The sequence below is a fragment of the Syngnathus scovelli genome, chromosome 1, assembly GCF_024217435.2.
Source record: "Syngnathus scovelli strain Florida chromosome 1, RoL_Ssco_1.2, whole genome shotgun sequence".
In the NCBI taxonomy this organism is placed as follows: Eukaryota; Metazoa; Chordata; class Actinopteri; order Syngnathiformes; family Syngnathidae; genus Syngnathus; species Syngnathus scovelli.
The window spans coordinates 15,003,315-15,016,363 of record NC_090847.1 but is presented as its reverse complement, the minus strand read 5'-3'; the positions used below and the strand labels follow the sequence as shown (position 1 = coordinate 15,016,363).

General features: G+C 38.4%; 1 protein-coding gene across 7 annotated transcripts in view; it reads right to left on the bottom strand.

Annotated features, from left to right (window-relative positions):
• The window catches only part of lingo2 (leucine rich repeat and Ig domain containing 2), a 189,258-nt gene that overhangs the window by 127,062 nt on the left and 49,147 nt on the right, over positions 1 to 13,049 (bottom strand). For all 7 annotated transcript variants that reach the window (XR_011086169.1, XR_011086168.1, XR_011086166.1 and 4 more), the window contains one exon: positions 8,946 to 8,987. The gene's annotated coding sequence lies outside the window, so the exon portion shown is untranslated. The remainder of the gene's footprint in view (positions 1 to 8,945; positions 8,988 to 13,049) is intronic.

The following is a 13,049-nucleotide window of genomic DNA, read 5'->3' as shown; positions in this document are numbered from 1 at the left end:
CACAGACAAATTACCATTCGCACACACTCAAATCTACGGGCAATTTGGAGTGCTGAATCGGCCTACCAATCATGTTTTTGGAACGTGGGAGGAAACCCACGTAGGTACGGGGAGAACATGCAAACTGCACACAGGAAGGCCAGACTGGATATAAAACTTTTTACAATGGTCCCAGCATATGTTGGTGTCATTTTGAGGTTTCAAACTGCAAGTGATAGATGAAGGTTTAAAGTTCCGGCATTTTCCTGACAGACTACAAAGAACTACTCCGATAAAAAAATTGGAGACTGTAGAGAGATAAAAAGTTACTCTTCAAAAAAACGAGAGGTCTAAATTAATGATGACAGTCTTAAGGTAATGTAGACGCTGCAGTGAACTCCCCCCCACCCCCATCCTGAGCCAAAGGGAAAGCTGGCGGCAAATTGCTTAATTTAATAGGCCCTTAGTTGTGTAATGATATAGAAATGTTGTAATAAGATGTATAATGGTGTTGCTTGGATTTGTTTGTAAGGTCGCACTCATTTATTCTGCTGTTACCCTGCTGGTGTGTAATGTTGCTTCACGAAAAAGCACTTAAATGTTCTATATCATAAAAGATAACATGAAAAAAAAATTACTTCACCTTCTAGTCATTATTTTTGTTATTTTATGGGAAATGGATATTAAGGTTTCAGATTTAATCCCAGTTGAATTGGATACCTAAATCAAAAACTTATATGTTGTGAGGTGTCCATTCACATCACTTGTTAACATTTATCTTTTTTTTTTTTTTTACCAACGAAGTTCACTTTGATGTCTTACGATGAACAACTTGGGCTGGTTGCCAGTCTGAAATAAGCCGAGCAATTTTTAAATAAAACTGCCCAGACCTGAACCCAACTAAAGACCTAACCCACCTTCAACTCAAGAAATGTTTAGATGCAGCACCGGCGTTCAATCAGCAAGTTTGCTCATCTTGTGCATGTCGTGCCCTCATGTAGCGAATTGGTGAGTCTTGACACAAGGTGACACTCTCAGGTAAGTAAGGCCTCACTTGCCAGCAAAGTCCTTTGCTTTGTACTTGGTGTCGGGGGGGAAAGGCTCCTCACTGAAAGCACACACTGACGTGTGTTTTTCATGTTCTTGATGATGACCTGCTGCTGCGACCTTGGCTTTTTGACCCACTGACCCTTTATAACCATTCTCTCGGCTGCACGAATCGTTAGCCTGCATAATTTGGAAGAGAAATGATGGACTCTATAATCTGGCTCCTATTATCTGCCCACACAATGTAATGACCGGGCAGGTGTTAATGATGATGGAGACGGCCAAAGAGAGGTGAATGGAGCGTAATGGGCTGAAAAGCTTGCTTTGGAACAAAACTAAATCACGCCAGCCTCCCGCATACCTACACACCAATCGATGGCAGGGGCGTAACTGGAAGCCGATGGGGGCTTTTGCTCCACTTCTCATTATAATAGGAAAGGCATTGATTACCCTTCTGCAACGCAATCTGTGCCATTGATTTTATTGAAATCTTCTTCAAAATGATTTGCAATGAGTTAAAAACAAACAAACATCCTCTTCTCTGGCTCATTTCATTTGCATGGTCTACTTGTGTTAGTTTGCATCAAGGTTAATTTCATCTTTGGTAAGGGGTGGGGGGCAGTACTGGAAAGCACTATATATATATATATATATATATATATATATATATATATATATATATATATATATATATATATATAATTTAATAATATACAGTCAAGGCGTAGAGATAGAAAGATGACGTGGTTCATGATATGGTGAAGGGTAATGCAAACATGTTATTTATGAATGAATCTTTATTTCGAACATGATTTAAATAATACATTTATTTAAATGTATATCATGCATTTTTGCCACTGACCACTTCCACTTCTTCCACTGACCAAGGTACTTGATTTATTACAGGTGACGTTAGGCCTCCTGTTGGGAGGTGACAGTGAGAAAGGTTTTAAGAGCAAAACATTAAGTCGATTTTTTTTTTTCATGCCACACTGCCCTGTGTTAATTCATTCAATTGTTTTCATTTTTTTGTGTGCTCTTAGCACAACAGCGACACATCATTAGGATGATTCATTGGCTTCTGACATGCTTTCATCTTAATGTAATAATAATTCCAAAGAGTGCTCAGACCTCACAGCAGAAAATGGAAAACAGGAAAAGAAAAATGTAAGCTCACGTCACACACTATCACAGGGGTGGGCAATTAATTTTTACAAAGGGCCACATGAAAAACCTGAGTTGTGTCAGAGGGCCACACCAACGATAAATTAAACCTGCTCAATTTTCTCCCATTGTAAAATGCACTAAATTATTTATTTTAAATAGTTGGTACTGGTAATTAGAAGAATACAATTATTCTGTTTATATTTATATTAAGCTATGTGAAATTGTGGTGTATAGGTCAAATAAAAAAACAATCATTAATCAGTACAATTTATTCTTAACTTCTTTAACTTTTCCTCAAATGACAAAGCCGCTCCATCTCTGGGTGTGAAGTTTGATAAAAAGTGTTGTTGGGCTTGCAGTTTTGCTAGCAATGCATCAGCCGCTGATGCGCCCTGTTTATCAGACAAATGTATTTTTTCTCATGCTTGGTCGTGTAGTGGCGACTTATAGTCCGAAAATTACGGTAGTAATTTGTTCCATTGGGTGGACCAAAGGTAGTGCTTTTCTTGACATGTATACACGTACACTTATCACATTTATTACAATTACATTCATTTAACACAGTTAAATAAGAAAAGGTTCCCTCCTGTTTTGCTTTTCCTACTTCTTTCCTTTCATCTATCATCCAGCTTTCCTTGTATCCTTCCGTTACTTTTTCTTGTCATTCTTTCCTTTACACTTTCCAACTAGCCTCCCTTCTCTTTCATTCAGGGAGCTTTTTTTTTACACCCAAAGCGGCACATTTTGACAAATACAATTTGCGTAGAAATATTTCTCTTTCGATGACAAATTCCTAATTTCTGTTGCACATCATTCACTGTATAGACTTTTTGTCGATCCAGTGTTTTGCTGCCAGGACAACATTTTATACTAAATTTGAGGTATGCCAATCAGCTGTGCACCACCAAAACATTGACAGTGATCCATATAAAAGGATCCCGCCCCTGCAAGTGCTTGGGGAACCTCACTTAAGGACATCGATAAGGCGGTAAATGAGACAGAGAGTGATGGCTTCTGAAACACCTACGCATTTCTTGTTTAAAAAGCAGCTGGTTATCACTGCAGTCAATCCAATCGGGACATTCTGGCAAAAGAAAGGCACTTAATTCAGTGTTTTTGTCACAATTAGTTTGACTTTTGGGCAATTATTTTGCAGAAAGAAAACATCAATTTAGGGCAAATTAACACTGTCACAATTAGTTTGACTTTTGAGCAATTGTTTAGCAAAAGAAGACATCTATTTTGGGCAAATCAACAATGACAAAAGCATCAGTACACCAAAAAGTCCCTGATAGCTGAATTAGACCAAATTTTGTCTATCAAATGTTGTTGAACTACACTGACAGGAAAGCAACTTCACGTTCAAAGCAGCAGAGAATGTTGTTGTGGTCTTATGTAACAATTTGTCACCGATCAAGTTGCATGATTTCTTAACAGTAAAATATAGAATTTCTGTGGTAAATACTTCTTCCTGGGGCCAAATGTATACATTTGCAACAATGTACAGGGGTGCCTTGATACACAAGTTTGATTTGAAGGAGAAAGACAAACAACAACCTGACCTTTTTAGGAAGTAGTGATGGCAAAATGAAGCTTCATATTTGCTTCCTGAACCAGTTGTTATACAATATTTTTTTTACATGTCTAGATGGCACTGTTGGTTTAAATAAAGTAATTTAAGAAATGGCAGGTCAGTATAATTTTAGCCCAAAGTTGAACAGAGAGTGCCCTCTAGAGGAGTGGAAACACAAAACTGGTTCATGATGCAGATCTGAAGCTTCATTTCCCATCACTACTGGGAAGCTACTGTGGAACTAGCTCTATTCGCTATTGTTTTTGAAAATGAAAAAAACATTTATATGGTTTTACAACAACTTACAACGTAGAGCCTTGTAGCGAACAAAGTAAAGCAATTCATCAGCTCATTTATGTGTGTATATATATATGTATATATATATATATATATATATATATATATATATATATATATATATATATATATATATATATATATAAATGTAACTGTTACAGCTTTAAATCAGGTGTCTTTCGTATTCAATAAATTACAGTACTTTTGTGATACGTAAGTATCAAGCATTTTTCATAAAAAGGTGAAGAATTTTTTTCAGTCAACAGATGAACTATTTTTCTTTTTCTTTGCCTTTTAGATTCATTTTTATCAAAGCCAATGCAGAATTTGGACTGTATCTACAGTATGTCAATTATTTCAGTCTTCCCATTACTTGACAACCAGTTCCCCCAAGCAGTACTGCCCTCCACCTCTCAAAACTGAGTCTTCAGAAGTATTGGAATTATTCCTTCTGATAATCTCTCCAACTCTCCCGCGTGTCAGTCAATTGTCAAACATTCCCGTCCTCACTGACAAACTCTGCTCTTTTCCACAGTGGGAATACATGTCAAGCGATAGGAGGGGTTTGCTGGCAAAAGACTCGGAGGAAGTTCCACACTCCTAACGACAAACCGCAAAAGATACTATGTGTTATCATTGGCATGATTTTTTTCATGCCTTGACTTGCAAGCAAACATTTGAAATAAGAGCACTGAACGGTGGCAGTGAAGTCAAGTAGTGTGGCAGGTTTCCAATAAATAATTGAAAAACAGGCTTGGTGCCTCTCCCAGTTGAGGCTTACTGTCAAAGAGAGAGTTTGAAAAGAGAAATGTGAATTTTGTATTATTACAACTATGCGTACAGGTCTGCTGGATTGATGCTAACACAAAATGGGAATACTCATAGGTCCATATTATTCATCAAAATAAAAAAAAAATCCCAGCTAACTGAATCACTTTTAATTAATGTGAAACTCGTTTGTGTCCGCATGTGTAATGCAGGCCGGGCTACATTCGCAACGTGCCCAACATGTGGTGTAGAAGATGAAACATCCTTGTGAAGGGATGCCATGCTGACCGGGACATTCGGAAACAATACTTGGGGAACTAATTTCTCATTATCAAATCTGTTGTTGAGAAAATGAATATTAAATGTCTGACCACTTACTTGATGCAAGTTGGACGGTTTGCTGATATCGCAGTGGGCCCACAAATGGGCTGAGCACTTAACCCGAATGGTTCAGTCCACAAAGAACAGCCAGGCACCATTGCCTTCATAATTATAACAAGCAAACAGCATTGTCAGAAGTGCATTGTGGTAACTCATTGCATATTGCACACATACGTATAAAACCGTTTTCTGGACAAGTATAACATTTTAGTGAATTTGTTTGTTTCAACTCTATTTTGTCTCGTACAATTTTCTCCAAGCCAGCAAAATGCGTGTACCACTTTGTCACGCGGCACAAAGATTACAAGCGGCAACAGCAATACCTGAGTCATTGGCGAGTGGGAGTCACTGTTTAAGAGTCAAGAGAGAGAAGCAGGGAAAAAAGAAGAACATGAGCCGTAATTCCACCGTGTCCGATCAATGAGATCGATCGCTTCTCCCCCTCGCATGTTCACTCCTAACTTACTGCTGGGAACTCTCATCAGTGACTCTCAACACTGGCTCTTATCACACTTCCTGCTACGTGCATTAACACTACGATCACGTAACGGAGAGACTCTCAACTGAAAACCGACATGGTAAAAAGAAGAACACGTAATCCGAATGTTGTTGATGGAGATTAATGGGTCAAATACAAAGTTGAAAATGCTGTATATGGGAAATTGGGTGGACATGTACAGTATATCATAAAAGGAAAGCTGAAAAAAAATCAAAGACCCATGCCTGGAACCGAACAGGAAATTCACGTCTGATCGCTCCAAAACCAGCTTCACAGATCATCACAAAATTGTTTAGATGTCTGAACAGGAAGTCAGCCATTTTAGCTTGAAGAATCCATTATTTGTAAATGTATTGGTATTTATTTGACTATTTTGTCCAACTCAGACTAAGGAACAAACAGCACCCAAAAAGAGATGGAACCTAGACAGATGGGTGATACTAAATTGTAAATTGTTTTGGGGGTTTTCTGCCATATACAGGTAGGTATTGCACGTATATTTTGTTGCAAATGTGCTTGTTTTATCCATATGCTCTTCCACACTTCTGCAGAATGTTTTTGTTTTAACCAAAACCCGACCAGCGGACTTGACTGTGGCAACTGATGCTCGGATCCTTCGCTGAATCATGTTGTGGCACCCTCGCATCAAAGCCCTGGGAAGGAACAAGGCAGGATGATGTGTGACTGAACAAGCTTTCACCTCAAACTCCCGACTGAGCATGATGACGACTACAGAACTGCTGTTAATCCTGCTCAGGCACCCCCACCCCCCCAACCCCCGAACCAAAAAGCAAGAGATTTGTTTTTCCATCCCAACACAATTTAGAAGGCTCACAAGCCGTCTGGAAATTTACTGTAGAAATATATCTTGGTGCCAGTAACCGCAGGCTGGTATAGCATCAACGAGCGCACACATTTGGGCCTTCTTCCCCACAGCCATCAGATTTACTAGCGTCTCGTAAACCTCGGGCAGCGTATTCGCCATTTCTTTGATTGATTTCATAGACTGTCCCTGATAAAAAATGCATCAAACACCTCTGGTACATGTGCCAAGGTGTAAGTAAAGTGAGACAATTAACACATGCTTTCTTGAGGAACAGAACCCAGAGATCTTCTTGGGCAGCACCGGCCTGCATGTTTCTTGTTATATGTATATTGTGAGAAGAACTTAAAAAGAGGCTTAGTAAGAGGAATTGTGTCCTTAGGTTGCCGTTACCAGGTGGTGGTATTGAACCTTGAGGTAAGCGCAGTCTCAGGATAGGAGATTGAGGTCGTGAATTGAAGGACAAAAAAAAAAGATAGATTAAGTTGAAAATGTTTTTTATTTTTATTTTTAGTAATGAATGGAAACAAAAAAAAAATGTTTGAAATTGATTGATTTTAAATTAGAACTGAATCTTACGCAAAAAAAGATCTGAACCTTAAGAGAAAAGAATTCTGCACAAATGAATAACTAAACAATAGTTGTAAGTAAAAGTGAAAAATATGTTGCATTTTTTGTATTTCACTAATTTCAAAAGAATATATATTTTTTGTGATTTTATCATATAATGTTCTATGGTCAGTAAAGTATGTTTTGGTTGATTTTTTTTTATAGATTGATTCAATTTAAAATGAAGTGTGGAGGTAATGTTTTTCTGATTAGTCTCAGAGGAAAAAACTATTTTCACTCAAAACCAATTAAAAAAGTGAAGCTAAGTTAAAAACTAATAATTTATTGCTTTCCTCTTTTTCATGACTTTTCCAAGAAAAATCCCAATTTTAATATTGTTTTTCTATAACATTTTTCGCAATGTTAGTTTTTTTTACAATTGGGTGTTGAAAACACCAGGTGGTTTCTCACCTCCACACCTTCTTCCTCTGTCTCTTCTAAATCTCACTCTGCGTTCGCTCCATTTTCTTCAACACAGACAGCTTACCTGTGGCCTAATTGTACTGCTCAGGCTGAATGCAAAGTGAACTAATTATCTAAAATAAATTTCTCCTGTGAAAGTGTGGCCAACTGCAGAATATGTAAACAATAGCACCAGCAGCGATATCGTGTCTCGTTTGGCAAGGAGTACATTGACCAATTGGAAATGGAGTCTCAGGAGTGAGCTGTATCTACAAAAAGAGTGCTGGGCACTCAGAGTGTGTTACAAAATTACAAACTCAATGCTAAGCAGTGTTTGTGCTTAGAGCTTTGCAAACTTTGGTTTGGGGATCGATATTAATAGTTTCAGAAATTATGTTACAAGTTTAACCATTCAGAAAAAAACTGTAATTTGCCAATACCTAAAAACAATCCCATTTTAACGGTTCATGAGTTTTTCTCTACCAAATTCACTTGAGATCAAAATATTTCAAAATGTGAATATACATTTATAGGTACAATGTACATTTTTACATGCGTTTTTACATACAGTGTTAGCCATCTTGACTGTTCAAGTATTGCCAATTATAGCCAAAGTATAGCTAAAAGAACGCTTTGTTTTTATATAGTAGCAATTTTTAAGAAATTGACACTATTTAGGAGAATCATTACCAAGGTGATTCTGCCACAGTTATGAAAACTAATGGTGAGCTGCCCAAAAGTGATGAATTTTTTATGGCCTCTCCAAATACGTAGTAACTGATCCACATAAGACGAATGTGAGAAAAAGAACGGCGTGTTCCGTTGGCCTATTTTGAAGAGCCGCCCACAAAGGCTGCAGTCGCCATCATACCTGCAGCTGCATTAGAGGTGTGCGTGCGTGCGTGTGTGCGCATGATATGATGATAAGTATCCATGCATATTTGGCATATCTTTTAAATATGTCTAATTTAATTTCAGAGGTTTCAAAGGGAGTATTACTTTCCCTTATGTTTCCAGAAAATTTACGACAGGCACAAGTACACTAGTAAACGTTGTTATAATTATAATGCTACCCACAAGGAATAAACATTCACCAGGGACGTGTTTCTTTAAGGGAGAGGTGGGAGTATGACACTTCTTAGATGAAAGAAAAATGGCAAGTAGCTTGTTGCTTGCCATGTGATGAGTTCAATTTTGTGTGGAGAGTAAAAGAGACACAACTTGTCTTCGTCCCCTCATCTCATCACTCACCAATCTCGTTTGATTTTTGCATCTGGACTGTGTTTTTACTACCTGCCCTTTCCCCCACATGTTCCAGGTGGGAACTGAACCAAATAATAACTAATACTAATAAATGCGATACCGTGATTAAAGCACTTTTTAGCCAAACATTAACTTACCTTAGTGGAGCAGAAACGTGACGGCTCCCTCTCTGACCCAGTCTGAAAGGCAAATAGAGGAACATCCATTAGGAATGGCAATGCTTTTGTCATTCTGTGAGGTACACACACAAAACACACACAAAACACACACACAGTATCTGGCATTGCATGTCATCATCCTCTCAATGTATGCTGTCATGAGGGATGCCAACATGAATGATGATCTCGAGAGAGACGCCACTGAGTAATATGTAAGCACTCGGTGAATTACTCCGGAAGCTAGTGAGAGTTTTCTTTGGAAGGGGGCGGGCGTATGTTCAGATATTTACCTTAAATTCAAAAAGAAAGTACACACTAGTTTCACAAATAACCTTGAGATTCACTGGCCATGCATAACAGGACACAAAAAAAGCTCTTAAAAAGACTCATGCTTGTAATTGAACAGGAAGTTGAGCATTTTGGTTCCAAGCAGCCATTTTGGGTAAATTGTAAATTGCTCATACTTTGACAAAGTCTGACTAGGGGATTTGTCCAAATGGGCCCCAATAAGACCCTTGACAGATGGCGATATTACATTACAAAACATTTTTAAACTGTGCCATGAAATGGGGGCGGGGGGGCGCATGGTATCAAAATATGAAGATTGTTTCAAGGGTGCTCGGAAAGATAAAGCAAGAAAGACAGCTGCCAAAACGGTGGACATGTTTTTTCTCAAGGTCCGATGCCCAAAATTGTAAGTAAGTAAGTAAGACATGTTGGTTGAAATCAGCCATTTCAGGCAAATAGGTGTGTACACTGATAATCCCTTAAAACCACCATGTGACTGCTGAGCATCAATTAGAACATTTTACTTTCAGAGGACTTCAAAAGGAAAGTCCACCGAGAGATGAACAGTGTAAAATGGATCCAAACGGGCCATTATGTTGACAAATAAGCACATACGTATGTGCAAAAAAAAAAAAGCCTTTTCATGCACAAAATATTTTGATGTTGGGTTTTTTTCCCCACATGAATGCTAACATGGCACCAGGAGAGCTTGTGCTGCTCAACAACTTTGCTGACTACAAATGCACCGCTTTGTAGGTTTTTATGCTTAAAAAGAATAAACTCGCACATAGGAGTTTTACCTTTGTTGTCTCAATTTACTGCATTCATGAGATAAGGTACTGTATTTTTCTGATGTTACTTCCAAAAACAATATACAAAGAAGCAACGCTGTTTGTGCGTTCACTATTTAAGAATTAATCATTTTTTCTTCTGGTACCTCTCCTGAGCTAAAGTACAGTACAACCATCTTGTTGTATCTCGCTCCACTTTTGGAGGGTTCCGTGCGTCATAGATTGTTTTGTTGTATTAATATTGCAGAGCATGTCTATCTGTTTTACCAGATTTTTTTCCACAATGTCATTGCAACTCATACAGGAATGCAAAGAATGCATGAATGACAGAATGTCCAACTTTTTGGATCAATTTCATCCGTTATAAAATAATCTAAAGTGTAATGTGCCTTTTGCAAATTACGGTTTTAAGTTACACGACTGCCCATTGAAAGTAACATTAACTCTAGCTAGGTTTCCATTACCCTCGAAAATGTGCAAAATTTGAATTGGTGATGGAAACTGATATTTTGGAAATGCTCTCAAACATCGCAAGAATGATTTTACATTCTAATGAGGAGGTCAGAGAGATGTGTCGATTCAGAAGCAAATCACAGCTCAACTAAATTATGTTTTTGCGGGGTTGAATCGCCAATCACTCGTTTTTTCTGGCAGTGTTTGATCCCAATACTGCATTTCCCATGAGTAGAGATGCCAGATTTGTTTCAGATTTTTTGGTACAGTATAGCGGCATGCCAGGTTCCAGATCCTATTTGTTAATGAACTGGAATGTGACTGCCTTGCCCTTAAGTCACACTTCAAGTCAGTAATAAATAAATAAATAAAGAAAGAAATATGTTTAAAAAAAAAAAGCCCATTTCAGCCTCTGGCGAGCGTGAATGTTGAAGCTAGCTCGCTATTATGCAGCAAATCATACTCGTTTGAAACTCTTCTATAACTGTATAGTGCACGCTCACGGATGGGCAAGCAGAGATGTGCATGCATTCACATACACATGAACAGTTGTGCAAATGCACACAGAAACACAGACACAAACACACACACACACATAGGCTGGTCCCTCAAGACAAGGTGCTGAGAGCAGCTAAATGAAGGATCTCGCTCTATGTTCCTCCGCCTCTACGTACTTCATTACACTTTGGTCCCGATTTAAAACCATACCGATTGCCTATAGCTTTAATGTACTGCCTCTCATGTGGGAGGCACCGGTCCGGTCGGTTGGGATTAGCCAAACAAGGAGTTAACGCTGTGAAAAAGTGTCCAAGGTGTTTAATTTTGCATGTCTTGGTTGGTTGGTGGTGTTTGGGGCATAATGTGAGTTAATGATGTCACCTGGCATCTTATTAAAAAGGCAGACAGGCTCGCACTTTGTCACATTCTATTACCGGCAAAGCCCATGAGGAAAGTGTTAATTTATGCAGGGTTATTCATAGTGTTATTCACATACACCGACGATGATAAGGTAGACTCTTTTAACTTTTACTGTATACAGAGGTTAACTTCTTTTGAATAATGAGCTTCAGTGAGATCAGACTATTTTTGCGGGCAGCCTAGCCTCATGCAAATGGCCATTTCTCACCCAGCACACCATCTACTTTCGGGTGTGCCAACAACAGAAGACATCCCATTACATGTCGGTGGCAGAACCAGGGGAGGTCGAAATGTATAAATGTTTTTCACTCTTCGAGATAGCACTACATTGCCGTATTACAACAATCAGTTACTGCAGCCTCAACGCCACTTTTACTGATCAGTAACATGCTGTTTACTAGCAAACATTGATAACTATTAGCCAAATATAATCTGTGCACCTAACAAAACGGCAGTTTTGCTTACCATTTGGCGCAAGATACGGTTTCAGACATTTGTTCGGTCATCGCTTGGAAGTGGAAGTTCTTGTTTATCGGCCAAGTCATGTTCAGAGAAACTCAATGGGGGGGGGGGGGGGGGGGGGGCAATATTATGTAAATTAGCCCCAAGTTGCATCACAATTTATTAGAATTCAGAAAGGCTTACTCACAGACTATTTTGGGAAATGCTCACATAAGATTTAATTGGTTGTTTAATTACACACTTGATGGGTGGCCAGGCCTCCAGGCACAGCTATTTAATTATAAGCTATATAATAAGATATATAGAAAAGACACTTCTTCATTGTTTAAGATGAAGGGTTTTATTGTTTTAATACTTACTTCCTGTTAAAGTGACCTTTCATCGAAATGTGACTTCATTGTCTTTATTTCCCAAGAGAAAATATATGGTGGAGCTATTACAACTACCTGTAATCCTTCTGTTTGTATCTATGATACACCAGAAATGTTCACGGGTTAGTACCTACTGGTGTGTCAAGCAGGGGTGCAGCTAAAAATTATTGAAACAACTGATTAAATTATTAACAAGAACTGACCCCAGCCACCATGACATAAACTACAATGCATACAGTACACAAATATTGTGTTTTACAACAACACAATGGCAATGTTACGATCAGCCTTGATACTGATACTGGGACGTATCTTAAAATTATGTCTTGGGGTAAAATATCGACACCACCAGCTTTCAGTATGATATTGTGACATGTGAGCATTAGACCTCAATCTGAAAAAGCATTGTCCCTCAGGCTTTAATTTTGATAACACCAGGTTTAGACATCAATACCTCATCAGTACAGCACTGATGCACCAGCATTTTATATGAATTTTGTCATACGTCATTATCGTTCAGGCTTCTGTATCAATATCTCCAGGATTAGATTGTAGCAATTGCGCCTTGTACTGCATCTTTTGCATTCATTCCAATACAGTTTAATTTCTTCATTATTTTGCTATATCATTGCAAATGTCATTAATCATTCAGACCTAATTTAGGGACTCCAGTTTTGGAAGTAGCCATTTCTGCATATATTTTGTTTTTTTCCACCGCTGCTTACTGATTGCATTCATCATGCTGATTTCTCCAGAGGTCCCCGAAGGCGACTGGCAGCCTCAATAATTGATGGTCTCGA